At 39.4% G+C, this 18,346-nt stretch overlaps 1 protein-coding gene across 3 annotated transcripts in view; it reads left to right on the top strand.

The window, feature by feature from the left end:
* Positions 1–1,131: 1,131 nt before the first annotated feature.
* Positions 1,132–18,346, top strand: part of LOC117398704 (signal-induced proliferation-associated 1-like protein 2) — an 80,093-nt gene continuing 62,878 nt past the window's right edge. For 2 of the 3 annotated variants that reach the window (XM_059012092.1, XM_059012089.1), the window contains exon 1: positions 1,132–1,330. The gene's annotated coding sequence lies outside the window, so the exon portion shown is untranslated. Of the gene's footprint in view, positions 1,331–1,480; positions 1,516–18,346 lie in introns of those variants that run through there. The other variant, XM_059012090.1, reaches the window with a different exon arrangement.

Below are 18,346 nucleotides of genomic sequence, written 5' to 3'. Positions count from 1 at the left end.
AGTTACCCATTTATACAGTTGGGTTTTTACTGGAGCAATCTAGGTAAAGTACCTGCTCAAGGGTACAGCAGCAGTGTCCCCCACCTGGGATTAAACCCACAACACTCCGGTCAAGAGTCCAGAGCCCTAACCACTACTCCACACTGCTGTGTGACATAAACCTGCCAGGCATTCCCTGATGAAAGCACAGCAAACTATAGTGAAGCAGAATTCAGCTATGAATAAGAAAACCACTAAGGTTGTTTGATAATGACATTTTTAATTATTGATTATCGGCTGTAAATTACCATGATAATCACAATTATCTTAAATCATGATCCTAGTTTTTAGTTCTTCCTCTCTCTCACATTTCGCTGGTTGGCTTTTTAAAACAGAGCCCCTGTTCTCTCCCACAATAGAGGGGTCTGAATTGAAGTTATTTTGCAATGCCCAGTTTAATTGTGATGGTTCTGTACAGGAAGAGAGAGAGGAGCATCTCGGCAGCAGCACCGCTGATCCTTCTCAGCTTCACTGTCAGGAACACGATTTCTGCAGAGAACACCAGGAGCCACAATCACTTTCAGTGCAATACATGACACGATACGAAAAGAAATGTACTAAATTCAATGGCAAATCCAATTTCCAGTCAAAACATTTGTCATTGAATTGCTTTCAGTATTTCTAAATTCAGCTCTGTTTTAATAGTCATGGATAAGAAACAATAGAATCTATGACAATCCAAAACAACCTTGGTTGTTTAAGAATGGGCTCAAAATGAGATCTACAAAATGTGTCATGAAAACTCCCTAGGGCTGATTTTTTTTTGCACTTGTGATTCATCAGTAAAGCATATTTAACGGAAGCCATTCACTGTGGGCTTCAAGTCATCGCGTTACCTTTTTGAGGACATTTTTTTTCTTCAGTTTTGTCTCCACACGCGGACAGACACAGACATAGACACAGACACAGACACAGACACATACGCAGGCACACCCAGGCAATATTTGTGGCTTAATCTCACAACCTTAATCAGCCTTGTGTTAGTCGTAGGACAAGATTAGCTGGAGGTAGGAGAGAGAGAGAGAGAGAGAAAGAGAGAGAGAGAGAGAGAGAGAGAGGGGGGGGCATCCTGCTGGTTGTAGCCCAGTTGTCTGAGAGAGAGAGAGGGAGGGGGTTTGAAATGTGTATAGAATAGAAACACAAGGGAAAGAGAGACAGAGCGACAGAGAGAAAGAGAGAGAGGAGAGAGAAACCTGGCCGTTTGACAATGCTGGAATATGGTACACAAGAAGGAGTCGAATCAAACACAAGGATTTGCCTGTGAAGAAAAATATATAGAAAAAAAAATAAGGTAAGATGTGTTTTTTTATATTTAAAATGTCTTTTCTGTCAAACAATTGCCACCAGAGGAAATTTAAAAGAGGAAATTTAAAAGAGGAAACGTTTTTTTTTTTTTTTTTTGACATTGATAGTAAGGCTTAGCTGCCTTCCTATTGTAGAGGATACAGGATGTACCAGAATAGACTGCTGAGAAAGGTAAGGAAAGCCCTGGTGTTTCTGTCTGTGCTTGGTTTGCTATATAGTTGGGTGTTATTTTCTGCAGAGAATAAGGGCTGGTGGTGGTAGGGGAGGCAGGGAGGGAGGGGAGCGTTTGCTATCATAAAGAGGTCAAGGTGCCTTGTTTTTGATACAGTGTGAATTACGAGCAGGCAGGCAGGCAGGCAGACAGGCAGTCAGACAGGGCTGAATTGGTGGATGGATAGAAGGACGATATAGGGGAGAATGAAGGAAGGAGAGAAGCTGACATAAGGGTACATGTGCAATGGAGAGATGGATTTCAAGGAGTTTATTTTGGTGTCAAAAGACATTCTGACAAAATGTCGGGGGTACTGACACAGAAATACATAGGTGGGTAAAGATCATGTTATATCTACATGTTAAACACATTTCTTGTAATAGATGGATTCAAGTCTGTCTATCTATCTATCTATCTATCTATCTATCTATCTATCTATCCAGCTACCTATATAGATATCTGTCCCCTCAGTCCTTTGATTGTGTTGTGTTTTTAATGTATAGCTTTATAAACATATTTGCAGTGGGGACTCAGGGTTGAGTTGTTTGATTTAAATCCAACGTCTGGATTTGAAACCGTGGAGATTTGGAAAATCAAACATATTGAAGATTTTTGTAAATAATGATAATTCTCAAATCAAAATATCCAAATACAGTACAATTAAAGTGAAATGTTTTTTAAATATATATTTTGATTTCTATGTACATTTATATATTTATATATAACATAGTTCTACAGTTAAAATAAAATCTCTTTTTGGAGTACAGTGTTCGCTAGGGTGTAAAGATTCACGGTGATAAATTGGGATCCTTTCATTACATGATATACTGTATCGTAATAGAGGTATGTATTGTTGATATTGTGATACAAAATCACAGCACAGCTCACTGTAGTTCACCAAACGCTTCTTGAATGAAGAATGCGTGTGTTTTATAGTTGAATACACACTCTCCCTATCCCATTTCATTTAACAAAATGTCCCATCGTTAATGATTATTTGATCTTATTCTGCATCATACAAGTAGCCCATCAGGACCATTGCGTGTACCGTGATGCATATTGCAACCTGCCTATCGTGTTACATATCGTGACATTAGTGGACCGTTACAACTCTTATAGTCACTGTCAATATGGCATCTCTTACAACAGTAAGTGAGACCTTAATAATGAAATGTTAACTTATAATATATTCAAAAAAAGGCACTATATATCCAAGCTGGTATCTGAATCCCAAAGGTTACTAACCCATCATAGAAATAATCATTTAATATGAATTGATGAATAGAGAAACCCCATGTTAAAAATTGATATATGTTATAACAAGCATGTCAGTCAACAGGGGATGCAGCTGATTGGTTATTGGCAGGAAAGAAGGCGGTGAAAGGGGTGGGGACAGTTTCACTCACCAGGGGAAGCGCAAGATCTGAGAGCACGGTTTGCAAACAGAGACTTTTTTCACCTTGTGGAGAACCTGATGTTTTAAAATGAACATTTTCTATAACATGTGTTTCCTTCAGAGCTGCACATTTAAGACCTGTGAGCCTATTGCATTGCTGTGTATCATATCTCCAGTTATAGTGTATGGGTACTGTAGCTGCTGTTGATCGAGTCAGTGCTCCGCAGAGGGGATGTGTGCCCTTTCTGTTGAATGGAATAGGAGAGGGTTCAGGTGGCATGTGGGAATGTGCTGCCTGGGCAGGCTAAACAATACGGCTGCCCTCTCTGGTATAGCCTGTGGGCATGGGACATTAAGCTCAAGATTTATCAAGGCGTTTACACCTCAATATAAATTGCACCCCCTTTGTGTGATGCTGGCAATCATTCAGAGCTGTTCTTTTTGTGCACGCATGGTTCTTATTTTTTAAATCTGTGTGTAGATGTTTTCACCTGAGTTCAGGAGCTGCTGTGCCACGTTGGCTCATTTTTGCTGGCAATACACCAGCTGTGCACTAGATGGTGCTGGCACTAATTTAAAGATGCTGGTTGATCTAACTTGCGTTACAGGCATCTACAAAATACCACATCGGTTCTTAAGTGTTGTTTAAACCCACAGTGTGCTGCAGGGGGGACATGTTAATGAACATAAGAACATAAGAACATAAGAAAGTTTACAAACGAGAGGAGGCCATTCAGCCCATCTTGCTCGTTTAGTTGTTAGTATCTTATTGATCCCAGAATCTCATCAAGCAGCTTCTTGAAGGATCCCAGGGTGTCAGCTTCAACAACATTACTGGGGAGTTGGTTCCAGACCCTCACAATTCTCTGTGTAAAAAAGTGCCACCTATTTTCTGTTCTGAATGCCCCTTTATCTAATCTCCATTTATGACCCCTGGTCCATTTTTCTTTTTTCAAGTCAAAGAAGTCCCCCAGGTTGACATTGTCTATACCTTTTAGGATTTTGAATGTTTGAATCAGATCGCCGCGTAGTCTTCTTTGTTCAAGACTGAATAGATTCAATTATTTTAGCCTGTCTGCATACGACATGCCTTTTAAACCCGGGATAATTCTGGTTGCTCTTCTTTGCACTCTTTCTAGAGCAGCAATATCCTTTTTTGTAACGAGGTGACCAGAACTGAACACAATATTTTAGGTGAGGTCTTACTAATGCATTGTAGAGTTTTAACATTACTTCCCTTGATTTAAATTCAACACTTCTCACAATATATCTGAGCATCTTGTTAGCCTTTTTTATAGCTTCCCCACATTGTCTAGATGAAGACATTTCTGAGTCAACATAAACTCCTAGGTCTTTTTCATAGTTCCCTTCTTCAATTTCACTATCTCCCATATGATATTTATAATGCACATTTTTATTGCCCGCATGCAATACTTTACACTTTTCTCTATTAAATTTCATTTGCCATGTGACTGCCCAATTTTGAATGCTGTCTAGATCATTTTGAATGACCTTTGCTGCTTCAACAGTGTTTGCCACTCCTCCTATTTTTGTGTCGTCTGCAAATTTAACGAGTTTGCTTACTATACCAGAATCTAAGTCATTAATGTAGATTAGGAATAGCAGAGGACCTAATACTGATCCCTGTGGTACACCACTGGTTACCTCACTCCATTTTGAGGTTTCTCCTCTAATCAGTACTTTCTGTTTTCTACCTGTTAACCACTCCCTAATCCATGTGCATGCATTTCCTTGAATCCCTACTGCGTTCAGTTTGAGAATTAATCTTTTATGCGGGACTTTGTCAAAAGCTTTCTGGAAATCTAAATAAACCATGTCGTATGCTTTGCAGTTATCCATTTTCAATGTTGCATCCTCAAAAAAGTCAAGTAGGTTAGTTAGACACGATCTCCCTTTCCTAAAACCATGCTGGCTGTCTCCCAGGATATTGTTACCATATAGGTAATTTTCCATTTTGGATCTTATTATAGTTTCCATAAGTTTACATACAATAGAAGTCAGGCTTACTGGTCTGTAGTTACCTGGTTTGGTTTTGTCTCCCTTTTTGTGGATCGGTATTACGTTTGCAATTTTCCAGTCTGTCGGTACAACCCCTGTGTCAAGAGACTGTTGCATGATCTTGGTTAGCGGCTTGTAAATAACTTCTTTCATTTCTTTGAGTACTATTGGGAGGATCTCATCTGGCCCAAGGGATTTGTTTATTTTAAGAGCTCCTAGTCCCTTTAACACTTCTGCCTCTGTTATGCTAAAGTTATTTAAAATTGGATAGGAACAGGTCGACATGTGGGGCATGTTGTCCGTGTCCTCCTTTGTAAAAACCTGTGAAAAGTAATCATTTAATATATTTGCTATTTTTTTTTCTTCATCTATGATTTTGCCATTTGTGTCTCTTAGACATTTAACCTCCTCTTTGAATGTTCTCTTGCTGTTATAATATTGGAAAAACATTTTGGAATTGGTTTTAGCCCCCTTAGCAATATTGATTTCTATTTCTCTCTTGGCCTTTCTAACTTCCTTTTTGACTTGTGTTTGCAGTTCCAAGTACTCTTTCTGTGTGCTTTGTTTTTGGTCCCTTTTAAACGCTCTGTAAAGTGCCTTTTTTAGCTGAATTTTTTTTTTTAATTGATCTATTAAACCATTTTGGCCATTTTGTTTTAGATATAGATTTGTCTACTTTTGGGATGTAATTGTTTTGTGCCTCTAGTACTACATTTTTTTAAAAAAAGCCATCCTTTTTCTGTGGATGTTTTCTCTATTTTACTCCAATCTACTTCTATTAGTCTCTGTTTAGTCTCATGGTTACACTCTGGTGTGCCAGCTGTAGAGAGAAGACATGTTTGAGAGCTGTAGTGAGGCCAGGGAACACAAAATACAGTAAAATACAGTATAAAAAAATACAGAAAGCTCCTAATAATATCACTTTGATAGAACATAAGACTTGAAGGTTTCCGTGTAATAAGATATACAGTATTGCAATTTTACACAGAGAATGCCACAATCTGTATGATTGCAGCTTCTGTATTCTTCAGTTATAGCTATTTGCTGTACAGTATTACTGAAAAGAATATGATTAATGAGTGCTGTGTACAGAGTCAATACCTCGCACTGTGTTTGAGTTGCACATGTGGTATCAGCACTGTGTTTGAGTTGCACATGTGGTATCAGCACTGTGTTTGAGTTGCACATGTGGTATCAGCACTGTGTTTGAGTTGCACATGTGGTATCAGCACTGTGTTTGAGTTGCACATGTGGTATCAGCACTGTGTTTGAGTTGCACATGTGGTATCAGCACTGTGTTTGAGTTGCACATGTGGTATCAGCACTGTGTTTGAGTTGCACATGTGGTATCAGCACTGTGTTTGAGTTGCACATGTGGTATCAGCACTGTGTTTTAATGCTTGTTTTGCCAGGTTATTAGTGAACTCCTGTTTAAGTTAAACACCACTTAAGGTTACCATTTTTACTCAGTCAATTGAAAGTGATATTAAACGGTTTTGACTGTATTCATAACGAATGCATCATTGAGTAACATGCATTACTATTGTAGAAGGCCACCAGATTATATTATTTAAGACATAGCAGTAATTCCAGTAAAGGTGTAAATGGCTACAGGTCGCAGACATTGAAATGTTGGCGTTTCAGTTGGAGTACATCCGGTTTGTATCACATGCTGTGACAGCATGTGAGGAGTTAGCGGAGGGTTAGGGGTTGTGAAGGATTGTGTGTGGAGTTATACGCTGCTGTGAAGCTTTCCTGAAGGTGGTTTTATTGCTACATGGTGTTTATTTGAAAAAAGAAAAAGCATTAACCTGTATTAAACACTGTTATTTTCAACCAGTATTGCCCTTATAAACGTTTCCCACAGTAAAATCACAGCAAAGTGTAATAAAGCACAGTAAAAGCATGGTAAAGCATAGGTAGGCATTGTTAAGCACGGAGAGGTATGGTAAAGCATAGGGAAGCATTGTAAAGCACAGAGAGGTCTGGAAAAGCATATGGAAGCATTGTAAAGCACAGAGAGGTATGGTAAAGCATAGGTAAGCATTGTAAACAATTTGACTGTAAATCTAGAAGACTTGTGGTTGAAATGTTTGCAATTGAATTGAGTGGTTCCAATATTTCTAAAGGTTTATCAGCTATGGATAATGCATGCAGTGCAGTGAAATACGCCACTCCAAATCTTGAACTTGAAGGGTGTTTGTGTCCATTCCTGTTCTTGTTTTTTATTAAATATCTACAGCTTGTTATCTGTCCAGCAGCAGTGCAGTCCTGGCTGGAGGTAATGTCTCTTTAATAAGCAGTGCTGATGTGGAGGCTCCAGTCCAAGATTATCCTCCTTCTTATAGTTTAATCCCAAACCAGGAAGCGCCAGGCTGGGGAGCAGCAGCTGCTTCCATCCCCTGTGAGCTGCCCAACCCAGTAATGGGGACACTCCTTTGAAAAAGTAATGCGTTACAGTTTCAAGTTACTTTGATAAAATGTAACTAGTTACAGTTCCAAATAGTTTCTTCTCAGGCACAGTTTGCATTTTACAGAGATATTGCTTTGGGTTTGGTCAGGCTGCAGCTGGAAATATTCTTTGAAGATCCAGCTATCGAAGCCACTCCCTCCCTCCTCTGATGCTGTTTTCTAGCAGGATGATCTGAAAAGCGCCTTCGTGTGACGTGTAGGTTTTGACTGCTGGAGCACTTTCTAATTTCCATGGTATTCATTAGATGTAGTCCTTTTTTAAACTATGATATTTTTTCACTTCAAATGTAAGCCGTTTCCACCTTTCATCACCTGCATTGCAATTGCAATGCTATAAGAAGCTTCTTTGACATTTCAATTCCTAAAATAAGTTTCAAAGAATAGTAGGGTTGCTATATACACTGGCGGTCAAAATGATGATGTCACCAGCCTTGGAACAGAGTGACTGGGGTGGGACACTGTCCCCTTTACCCATTCAGACCCCTTTCTTAATAAATATCTTGGTATCCCTGAATGGATAATCATCTCCTCTTTAATGCAAAGGATTGTAATACTCGTCTAGTGTGGTGGTACTGGATCCATGTTTCAGAATGCAGAACGACTAGCAGGAGGGTTTTTATCAGCCAGTGTTTCTCACTCAGACCTCTTGTTCACTGAATATCTTGGTCTCCCTGAATAGATAACTGTCTTTAAATAGATCCAAAAGATTTTAATTAAAAATCCCTGCCACAGACGTTTCCCCCAGATATCATCAATTTACTCCCAATGCAGAATGACTGTGTGGGACAATTATTCTTCATTTCATCCCAAAAACGTATGTCCCTACAATGGTGGCTGCCAAGAATGACACCACATGGAGTTGTGTACCAGTCTTGGCAGACAGCATTGCAGAAACATGTTGAAAACAAAGAGCTATTGTCCCACAGAGTCAATCTGCATTGGCACTAAATTGATAATGAGAGGAGAGGATTATCTATTCAGGGATACCAAGATATTTACTAAGTGGCTAACTGTAAATGTAAGATTCTGCAATGTCCATTGTCTGCACATAGAGCTGGTTATGTGGGGTAATGCAAGAACAGGAAACAGTATAGTGTTTAGAAATACACATTATGCACACAGAGGATGCAAAAACCACAAAGTCCAGAAGATACTTTCTATATTCTGTTTTTAAAGGAGACGTGGTCTAACTTTTATCAGACCGTTATAATAATAATCAACAATTGTGATGTGTTGTTTCTTCTTCTTCTTCTTCTTCTTCTTCTTCTTCTTCTTCTTCTTCTTCTTCTTCCAATACTTTTCCTATAAACGTGCATGTTGTACAGTCTTATTGTACACAGTGATGGCGTGAGACCTGTGCATAAATAAGGTGTATAATAAGGTTATGATAAATTGCTAAACTCAATTTTAAAAACAAACTCTACCACCAGTAAATGAACACAATAAAACCATCAATGCCAAAGCAAGCAGCAATGTCCTGCAGATTGAAAGTTTTATCCGCAGAAGACTGGGGGGATATCTGTGTGAGAGCAGAATAGCGCAGTAGAAAATCAATAAGCGACATAAATTCAGTAAGAAATGACCTCAGCCACATGCCCTCCGTGGGATATTATGCAGTGTAGGACTGAGGCTCTCAGAAAGCAAAGGAAATCATCCAACTCCACCCTCCACAGCAGCACAGCCAATTTTGTTCTCTGATTCCTAATAATAATTCAGTTTTTACTCCCACACATTTTACTCAAATAAAAAATTACATTATGTATTTTTTTTCCATTTTTCAATATTATCCTCAACACTTCTTCAATTGTTAAAAATAAACACTGCTAGTTTTACAATTTCTGTCTCTTAGGTCATGTATTATAAGAAATATATCCGTCCTTCGGCTGAGGTGTGACACCGAGGTAGCAGCAGTTGTTGATGATGCACAGTTTCAGCCCCTAGTCTCTGTAAGTCACTTTGGATAACAGTGTCTGCTCAATGACTAATTATTAATAATAATAATAATAATAATAATAATAATAATAATAATGATAAATATTAATATACATCAAAACTGTACATATATTTTGAGAGCCTCCAAAAAATATACACTGAAAAGGAGCAAGTCTCAATATTTCCAATAACATAACCTTCAATGTCTTTCCGAAGGAAAATATACAACGACACGAGTATTTGCAATCCACAATGACTTCTTCATTTGAAAGCAGCTCATCAATATTGTGCAAGTGTGAGGCCACAAAACATCAATATTGCGCAACTCACCATAACACAGCTAGTACTCAAGTCTTACTCATATACACTTGAGATCTCAGATGATATTAAAATGCTTTTGTAATACAATTCCATCCCATATAGACAGACGGGGATTTTTCTATTGGTGGATTGTAAGAATATGCGCATTGATTATTGCAAAAGACAGGCCGATTACATGGATTGTTTAAGCATTCGTTATGGATCTGTTCATTGAACAAGGATTCAGAAACAAGTCCAGGAGTGTTTATAAGCTGAACTCCACTGTTTCGTTACAGCTATGAGCCCCAGGATGGCACTGCGGGTAACATCCCGCGCTGCCACTGAGTAGAATGGGGTTTCTGTCTGTTTTGGGAATGTGCTATTTAATCAGGACAACTCCAGCGATTTAAACATGTCATGTGATATTGTGAAGCAATGAAAAGCATGCAGATCATCAGGCAAACCGCACACACACAAAACACAACAGGAAGCTTCCATTGCTGTGTGTTGAAACCAGAGGAAGCACTGAATTTAAGCTAATCTTTTAGCTCCCAGTCTGAGTGAAAGTGTCTTCCTGTGCAGAAACCAAATGCTATTGGTCACCAGGCTTTTACATTAGCTAAGCTAGTGTGAGCTGCAGGCACACAAGCTTCCCCTCCTTGAAGCTTTCTGGCCACTCTGTGACTGAACTAAAGAGCTGTCCTCCTGCTGCTAGCTGCACCGTGCTTACTGTATTAGCTTTATGAACCCTTTAAGGTACAAGGAACATGTGTGTCCCACAAATTAAATGATGCTAACGTTCTTACTTTGCAATGAGGTGCACGAAACAGGGTTAAAAGTTACTGCAGGTTGGATCTGGACATCCAAATTGTCGCTCTCCAATGTATTTGAAGAAGAAACCATTTGAACAACAAGCGCTCGATTCCTTGTGTACTTGAAGGAGTTAACAGTATTGCTGACCCCACCATTTCATTGTCATGAGAATCTTTTGAGTCTGCTAACCTCAGGATATGAAACTATTTCAGCATTACCCTTTATAAGGTTTACCACAGTAAATGTGAATGCATTTTTGCAGTTTTCCCCCATGCTTTTCCTATGCTTATATATATATGGTTACCTATCCTAGCTTACCCTGGTTTGCCATGTTTTAAATATGCTTTATCATACCTCTCAATGCTTACCTATGCTGTGCCATGCTCTCACCTGCATTATTACATTTTGCTATGCTTTTACTATGGGACACTTTTATAAGGGTATAGACAAACTATGGTATGCTACGGTCCAATGGTACATTTGCTATGTGTCACATGATCTGATTGCAGCTGGACCATTGGAGGGAGCTTGAACTACAACACAACAGGAAGTGATTAGGTACTAGGAAGCAGCAGTAACTACTTATTCCCATTTATAAACAATATATAAGTATAAAATCCCAGAAGGTGTTCAACAGAAGACCAAGGAAGCTGATAAGAGGTAAGAGAAACCTGGTTTGAACTCCTTTAAAAGGGGGGCACTGATAATGTCGCTGGTGCTATTAAGACTGGTGCTGTGAAATGCTCTAATGAAAGCCAGCTGTGGGTTCTCTGGGTGAAGGCTGATCAAATAAATCGAGCCCTGATCAAAGACTAAGGAGAGTTGTCTGCACGCTACACCCATTGCATGTGTTTGCAGGAAGGTTTGCACAGTAAAAAAAAGGCAAGCCTTGTGGTTTTCTAATTATTTCCAAAGACACCCTGAGCAGAATTTCCAAAGACACCCTGAGCAGAATGAATACAGAGAGCACCTGACTCATTTAGAGAACTTATTTCAACAGGAACAGTTAGCAATAAAACAATAGTATGACAAGTTCCTTTTTATTATTTCAGAGAACGGTTCTTTCCTAGTAAATCAATAATAACAACACATATAATAAGCTGCTGCTTCCTGAAACCACTTCCTGTGCTGTAGGTCACCCACTTGTAACACCCGCTCAGAGGGGCTCAAACAGAGGGGTTATTTTTAATATATAGCCCGACTACGCCAGCACAGTGTGATAAGCACAGAACAATATTCGATAATAATCAGAGACAATAGATCCATATACAATCAATGAGAATGCTTTTATTGGACAGCGCAGTTAAAAGGAGCAACAACACATTGTTCAGTATCCAAGTGATCAATTACAGATTTTCTATTAACAGGTCATCATACTTAAGACTTCTCAAAATAGTCATTTGAAATCCCCGAAGTGCACACTGCAGTATTGCACTTTAGAACGTGCTTCGTCAACCAGGCGTAAATAGAAGATAATAATACAAGCACTGACCATTGTAAAAACTCTAAACATATAACACTGTGCAGAGCGAGAGAGAAATCTGTATAACAATCTCTTACTTAATTTTCCGTACCATATGTTCCGATTAGCTACCGACAGGCTAAAAGCTCTTAATTCACTCGCGCTCGTTTTTCAAACCGGCATACTGTATGTCAGCCGAATACTTACCATCAGGAAAGTCTATGTACAGGCTCGTTTCACTTCCCTCTGTGGCTCTCCATTCCAAACACTAAAATAATGTTCCCACTCCTGCACAAACAAAACCACAACAAAGGACGGACAGAGAGACACAACCCCCCAGGATGGCTGTCCAGTTTGCAAGAGGTGTGGGCTGTTTATATTGAGGTGCATAAAACTATCAATAATTCAATTTGTCAGTACCCAATAAGGCATTCTAAGTGAACTGAATGGAGAAGCTACTACAAAGTGATCAATCAGTTACAAAGTGTGAGTCAATAATATATAAAACGTGCACAAATCAAAGTGTAAATTTATAAAAATCAAACATACAAGTGACAAATAAATGCGTGAAAGCAAACGGACATTGTTGAATGTGTTACACACTGTTCAGCAGTAAATGTGGAGCTGTTGATAAAGAGGCAACTGACTTCATATTTGAAACACTTCCCTTTTGTGGTTTTGTCAGAAACTTTCGGGTCTCAGTGACCTTTATGTTACTTAAACCAGTGCACGCACATATAGTGTGTCCTCGCAAGCACTGAAATATCTGTCAAATGACATGTATAAAACCATACAGGTATTAGATTAGACACAAATACAATCCTAAAGGGCTAGAGAACCATTTTCATCTGCCACTGGGACGGACTTGAAAGCATTTTGAAACATTCATTTCCATCAGCATCACAGATCAGATACGTTTCAATTGGGACTGTCTACCTGTCTGTCTGTCTGCCTGCTTGCCTGTCTGCCTGCCTGTCTGTCTGTTTGTCTGTCTGTCTGCCTGCCTGCCTGTCTGTCTGTCTGTCTGTCTGTCTGTCTGTCTGTCAGCCCCAGTTAGGATTGCAGGCTGGCAGAACTCCATCCCTCACACTGATGGACGAAGTGACCTAACATGTGATGCTAAATCTCTGAGTGCAGAAATCTGTGGGCTGTGATTATATTATACTGTCAGGGGAATATTGGAAGTTGGTGAATTCACTCATAAATAGCAACTATACAACAACGTGATACATACAGGTTTGACTTGTGTGTCATGTGTCCGGCTGCAGAGTGGATTGTAGACTGCAGGTGGAAGCTGCCCCAGTTTGATACTGGGAACGAGATGAAATTGAGTTTCACACACTGGATTCAAGGTGCAGATGGAAACGTGGCTAGGAGTCTATGATAAAAGTCACTAAACTTTCTAAGGACCTTTTTTTAGCATAATCTCAGGGCATATGGAAGCTTCCTGCTTCAAGACTGTATGCAACTCTTACCTTTTGACATTTATCTAGAGAACTTCTTGTCCTATTCTGATTAAACTTGGTAAGGACATTCTTTAGCACACTTTATTAGGAGTATGATAATATGAGGGTGTAAGAAAGCACATTGTTGTTCTGTCTTTATATCAAACTTCCATTGTTAACTTAAGGTGCTTATAATCTTTTCCATTTCCATCAGCTACACAGATCTCAAATGTTACAGCCAACATGTATAGTTATTTTTGAACATGATATCCAGTACTAGGTTGAAGAAAGTGCTCAGTTTCTATACCTTATTCTCAGGATATCTGTTACACTTGCACTTCTTGGGTCAATTCACCTGAAAGCATGTCAGTCAATAGGGGATGCAGGCTGATTGGTTACTAACAGGAAATAAGCCATTGAAAAGGTGGGGACAATTTAACCCTCCAGGTGACCCAGGAAGTGCAACACAGAGATTGTTTTAACCAAGTGTAGCACCAGATATCATGTTTAATAGTAGTACAGTATTTCATGTTAAATTTATCACATTTGTGTCAGTTTTTCGATAAGTATCTGAAAAACTACAAAGCGGTGTGTAATTCAATATGTTAACGTAACATTATTCAGGAGGTGTTCATTCGATTTTATGAAGCATAGTTACTTCTATAGGGTGATGCAAAACCTTTGGCCATAGCTGCATATATTGACTGGAAATGGACCACAGTTCTGAAATTATTTAGTTATTATTATTATTATTATTATTATTTATTTCTTAGCAGACAATTGTTACAAGGTATCACATTATACATTATTTCACATTATACAGATATCACATTATTTTTACATACAATTACCCATTTATACAGTTGGGTTTTTACTGGAGCAATCTAGGTAAAGTACCTTGCTCAAGGGTACAACAGCAGTGTCCCCCACTGGGGATTGAACCCACGACCCTCCGGTCAAGAGTCCAGAGCCCAGAGCCCTAACCACTACTCCACACTGCTGCCCTGACCTCTAGTTAGCCATGACCTCTTTAAATTGTCACACGGAGATCTGATAGAGCACAGGTGAATCACTGGCAGTCGTGAGACACTGTGTGCTGAGCGCTGGCTCCAGATTAAAGGGACTTTGACATTGAAGTTTGGTTTGGTTTTGGCCGTGTGCATTTGTAGATCAGGTCTACTTCTTTCTTTCTTTCTTTCTTTCTTTCTTTCTTTCTTTCTTTCTTTCTTTCTTTCGAATAGTCATCTAGTCAAATAGCAAAGTGAGAAACTCAGACACTGCGAGTGGACTGGGCTGAAGTACAGTTGGGATTTCAATCCATTCACATGTAAATGACACTTTGGAATAAATAGTTCAAACAATTTCCAAGCAGTTTTAAAATATAATGTTCAAACAGCTGTTATGAAGCAGTACATTCACAAATAGCGAACCGGACATGTTCAAATACATTTATTATTAATATGTATTTAAACGTGGTGGTTTGTTGACCTATTCCACTATTTTTAGCTCAATTGTTGTCAGATTAATAATCGTGCCACCCCTAATCTAGATTATTACCAAAATCATTCAAACAGCAATGTGACTAGCAAGGGGCAAGCTGCACTCTGAACTTTACTGATGTTCTTTTGTTCTTAGTTATTATTATTATTATAATTATTATTTATTTCTTAGCAGACACCCTTATCCAGGGCGACTTACAATTGTTACACAATATCACATTATTTTTACATACAATTACCCATTTATACAGTTGGGTTTTTACTGGAGCAATCTAGGTAAAGTACCTTGCTCAAGGGTACAGCAGCAGTGTCCACCACCTGGGATTGAACCCACGACCCTCCGGTCAAGAGTCCAGCGCCCTATCCACTACTCCACACTGCTGCCCTCAGTTGCTGCGTAACTTCATTACCAGTTCAGAAACACGCAAGTGCTAAACACAGGGTCATATCAGAGAGAAGCTTGTTGATAGCTTGTATTGAAGTAAATATGCCCTAAAACATCAGAATGAATCTGATGCTTTCTAACTATTCCAGCAGCATTGCTTATGTAAAGTGTGACAAAGGTACAATACGACTCCTCCACTGTTTCCTCTTCACAAGGGATGCCAACCCCAGCTCAGGATTAAGAGGTAACAGAATGGGTTTTAAAGTACTGGTTAGCGCTTCTTTAAAGGCTCGGTGATAATGTTGCTAGTGCTTATAAGAGGTAAGAGAATGGGTTTTGAAGTATTGGTTAGCGCATTTTTAAAGGGGCGGTGATAATTTTGCTAGTGCTTATAAGAGGTAAGAGAATGGATTTTAAAGCCAGTGAGCATGTTGTTGGCACTCACAGGAAGTACCGTTAGCCCTGCTTTAATTACTGTAGATCTCTTCCTGTTTTTAAAGTAGCAAATACAGGAAACAACTGAGAAACTGTAAACCACACTACGAGAAACACAATGGCAAGGTACAGCAGTATCTTTGAACTTTCATCTGCTTGCTATTTTACCCTATTTTTCTCTTTAGAAGTTGAAACTTTCTGAATACACACAAGTCTGTTGCTCTGTCGCACTAACATTATTGCATTTATCTGGAGAAACACTTATCTAATTGTCGTGAAACTTGGTAAAAACATGATTTAGCATAAATTCAGATTCTGGAATATCGTGTGTCTGTGATGCTGTCTGTGCCAGGCCGGGTTCAGATTCTAGGATATAGATTCCAGGTTATACTTTTTTTAAAGAGGCAGAGGTCAGGGTGTGCGTGACATCACATCCTGCTGCACAGGAAGCCAGTGCGCTGAACAATATGTGGGCAGGCCGTCCTCGGAGTTTGGGTTCAGAAATAGAGTGCTGGAACCTGAACAGGAAATACACAGTGGCTCAGCTGGGACATGCAGCCACCACACACAGGCCTCTACAATGTGATCACAGAACTAACTGGAAGGACAGATTCAATCATTCTCTCACAAACCTCAGGGATTTGGTTTCCAATTCTTATTAGTTTTCCTTGAAAAAAGTTTGGAGCTCAGCAGGATTCGTAGCAATATCTGCCAAAGCCCATGACAAGATGCTTCTAGCTAGTTCCCCACAAGGGCTTGTTGCCTCATCAATGTGAGACTGAAGGTAAGAGAGTGGGAGCGGGTATCAGTCTCAGCTTCTCCACCTGTGTGAGCTTCACTGCTGACAGCCTCGTTGTGACGGGCTGGTTGAGATCATTGCTGCTGCTAACGAGATGCAGTGAGTCTGATGGTTTTCATTACAGGGAAGCTCACACAGGGGATGAAGGTGAGACTCATAATCAAATCACTCTCACTCTCTTCTCAGCTGGGATCAGTTTGAGAGCTCTATAAAGTCCACAGGGGGTCATGAAAGTTTTGAGTTTTAAAAAGTCTCTAAGACGTGGTGATTCTAAACAACAAGACGAATGCAACATCGACATTTCAGAGCAGTACTAGTCTATAATGTTTCATAACTAATTGTCAGCTTTCCTATGATTCATGTTTTGTAGTTATAGAGATTGAAGGATAGACAGACATGAACAGTAATTTAATAATATAACTGGAAGCAGACAGGTTACCAGGCTGCATTCTTATAGACGTTCACCACAGTACGATAATGTCCATGGTTATACATGCTTTACAATGCTTGCCTACACTTTACCATGCTTTCACTGTGCTGTATTACACTCCGCTATGCTTTACCATGCTTTCACTGTGCTGTAATACACTCTGCTATGCTTTACCATGCTTTCACTGTGCTGTATTACACACTGCTATGCTTTACCAGGCTTTCACTGTGCTTTATTACACTGTGCTGTGGTTTTACTGTGGGAAGTCTTATAAGGGAGGTGTGTGTGTGTGTACAGAGGGACAGAGTGTGCTCTTGCTATGGTGACGCTGTGTGAAGTAAAGCTGTCAACGAGGGAAAGAGAAAGACGCAACAGAAACATCTGTGGGATATATTGCATCCTGCAGCTTCATTCAAAACGCAGAGCGTAGCACAGTTCACATTCTTCTGTAGTATCGAAATGATTGTGTCACCAGCCTGCTTCTACAAGCGTCACTGCCAGGAAGCACACCACATCCAGTGTTGGCAGTCGCCACTGCAGAAACATGCTGAAAATGAAGAACAATCGTCCCACACAGTCATTCTGCATTGAGAGTCAATTGAGAATATTTGGGGTAGCACTGCACCTGTCAGACAGATTGTTAATTAAAATCATTTGCATATAGTTAAAGAGGACATGATTGTCTGTTCTGGGCAATACAAGCCCTGTCCCGCTGTAGTAGTTGTGGATTTGGGGCACCGCTGAACTTGTGAGAGGGTTCGATCAGGAGATGATGGGAGTTATTCAGGGATACCGAGATATTAATAAGTCAGAGCTCTGGGTGGAATAAAAGGGGCAAGAAATTATTATTTTATTATTATTTATTTCTTAGCAGACGCCCTTACCCAGGGTGACTTGCAGTTCTATACAAAAAATACATATCAAGAATCACAGTACAATTAAAGCCCCCCACCTCCCAGTCTAGTTTACAGGTTCAAAGGACAAGGATCTTTAAAATAGGAATTCTGCCTACATGTGACTAGAATTAATTATTTAACATGGAAGTTGTTTCAAATTTAATGGAACTATCGTTGCATATACTTGCAGAAATTAACTTGTCTATTTTTTTATTTTTCCAACTTTATCGACTCCTATGTAAACACACGGGTGCAATCCTGCTCATTTTAAGGTCTAAACCCTAACCCTAACTCTATACCTAACCCTAACCCTTTTCTGATACAATTGTGTACTTACATGTATCTTGCAAAAAGATTCACATGTTAAGTACATTGTAACTATGCATAACAACATTGTAATTATGTGTAAGTACACATGTGTTTACTATGTAACTATTATGTTAACACACAGTAGAGACACTTCATGTAAAGCAGGACTTCTCAAACCTGGTCCTGTGGACCCCCTGTG

The sequence above is a fragment of the Acipenser ruthenus genome, chromosome 43, assembly GCF_902713425.1.
Source record: "Acipenser ruthenus chromosome 43, fAciRut3.2 maternal haplotype, whole genome shotgun sequence".
In the NCBI taxonomy this organism is placed as follows: domain Eukaryota; kingdom Metazoa; phylum Chordata; class Actinopteri; order Acipenseriformes; family Acipenseridae; genus Acipenser; species Acipenser ruthenus.
The sequence above is the reverse complement of the archived record's forward strand: the minus strand, read 5'-3'. Positions and strand labels throughout refer to the sequence as shown.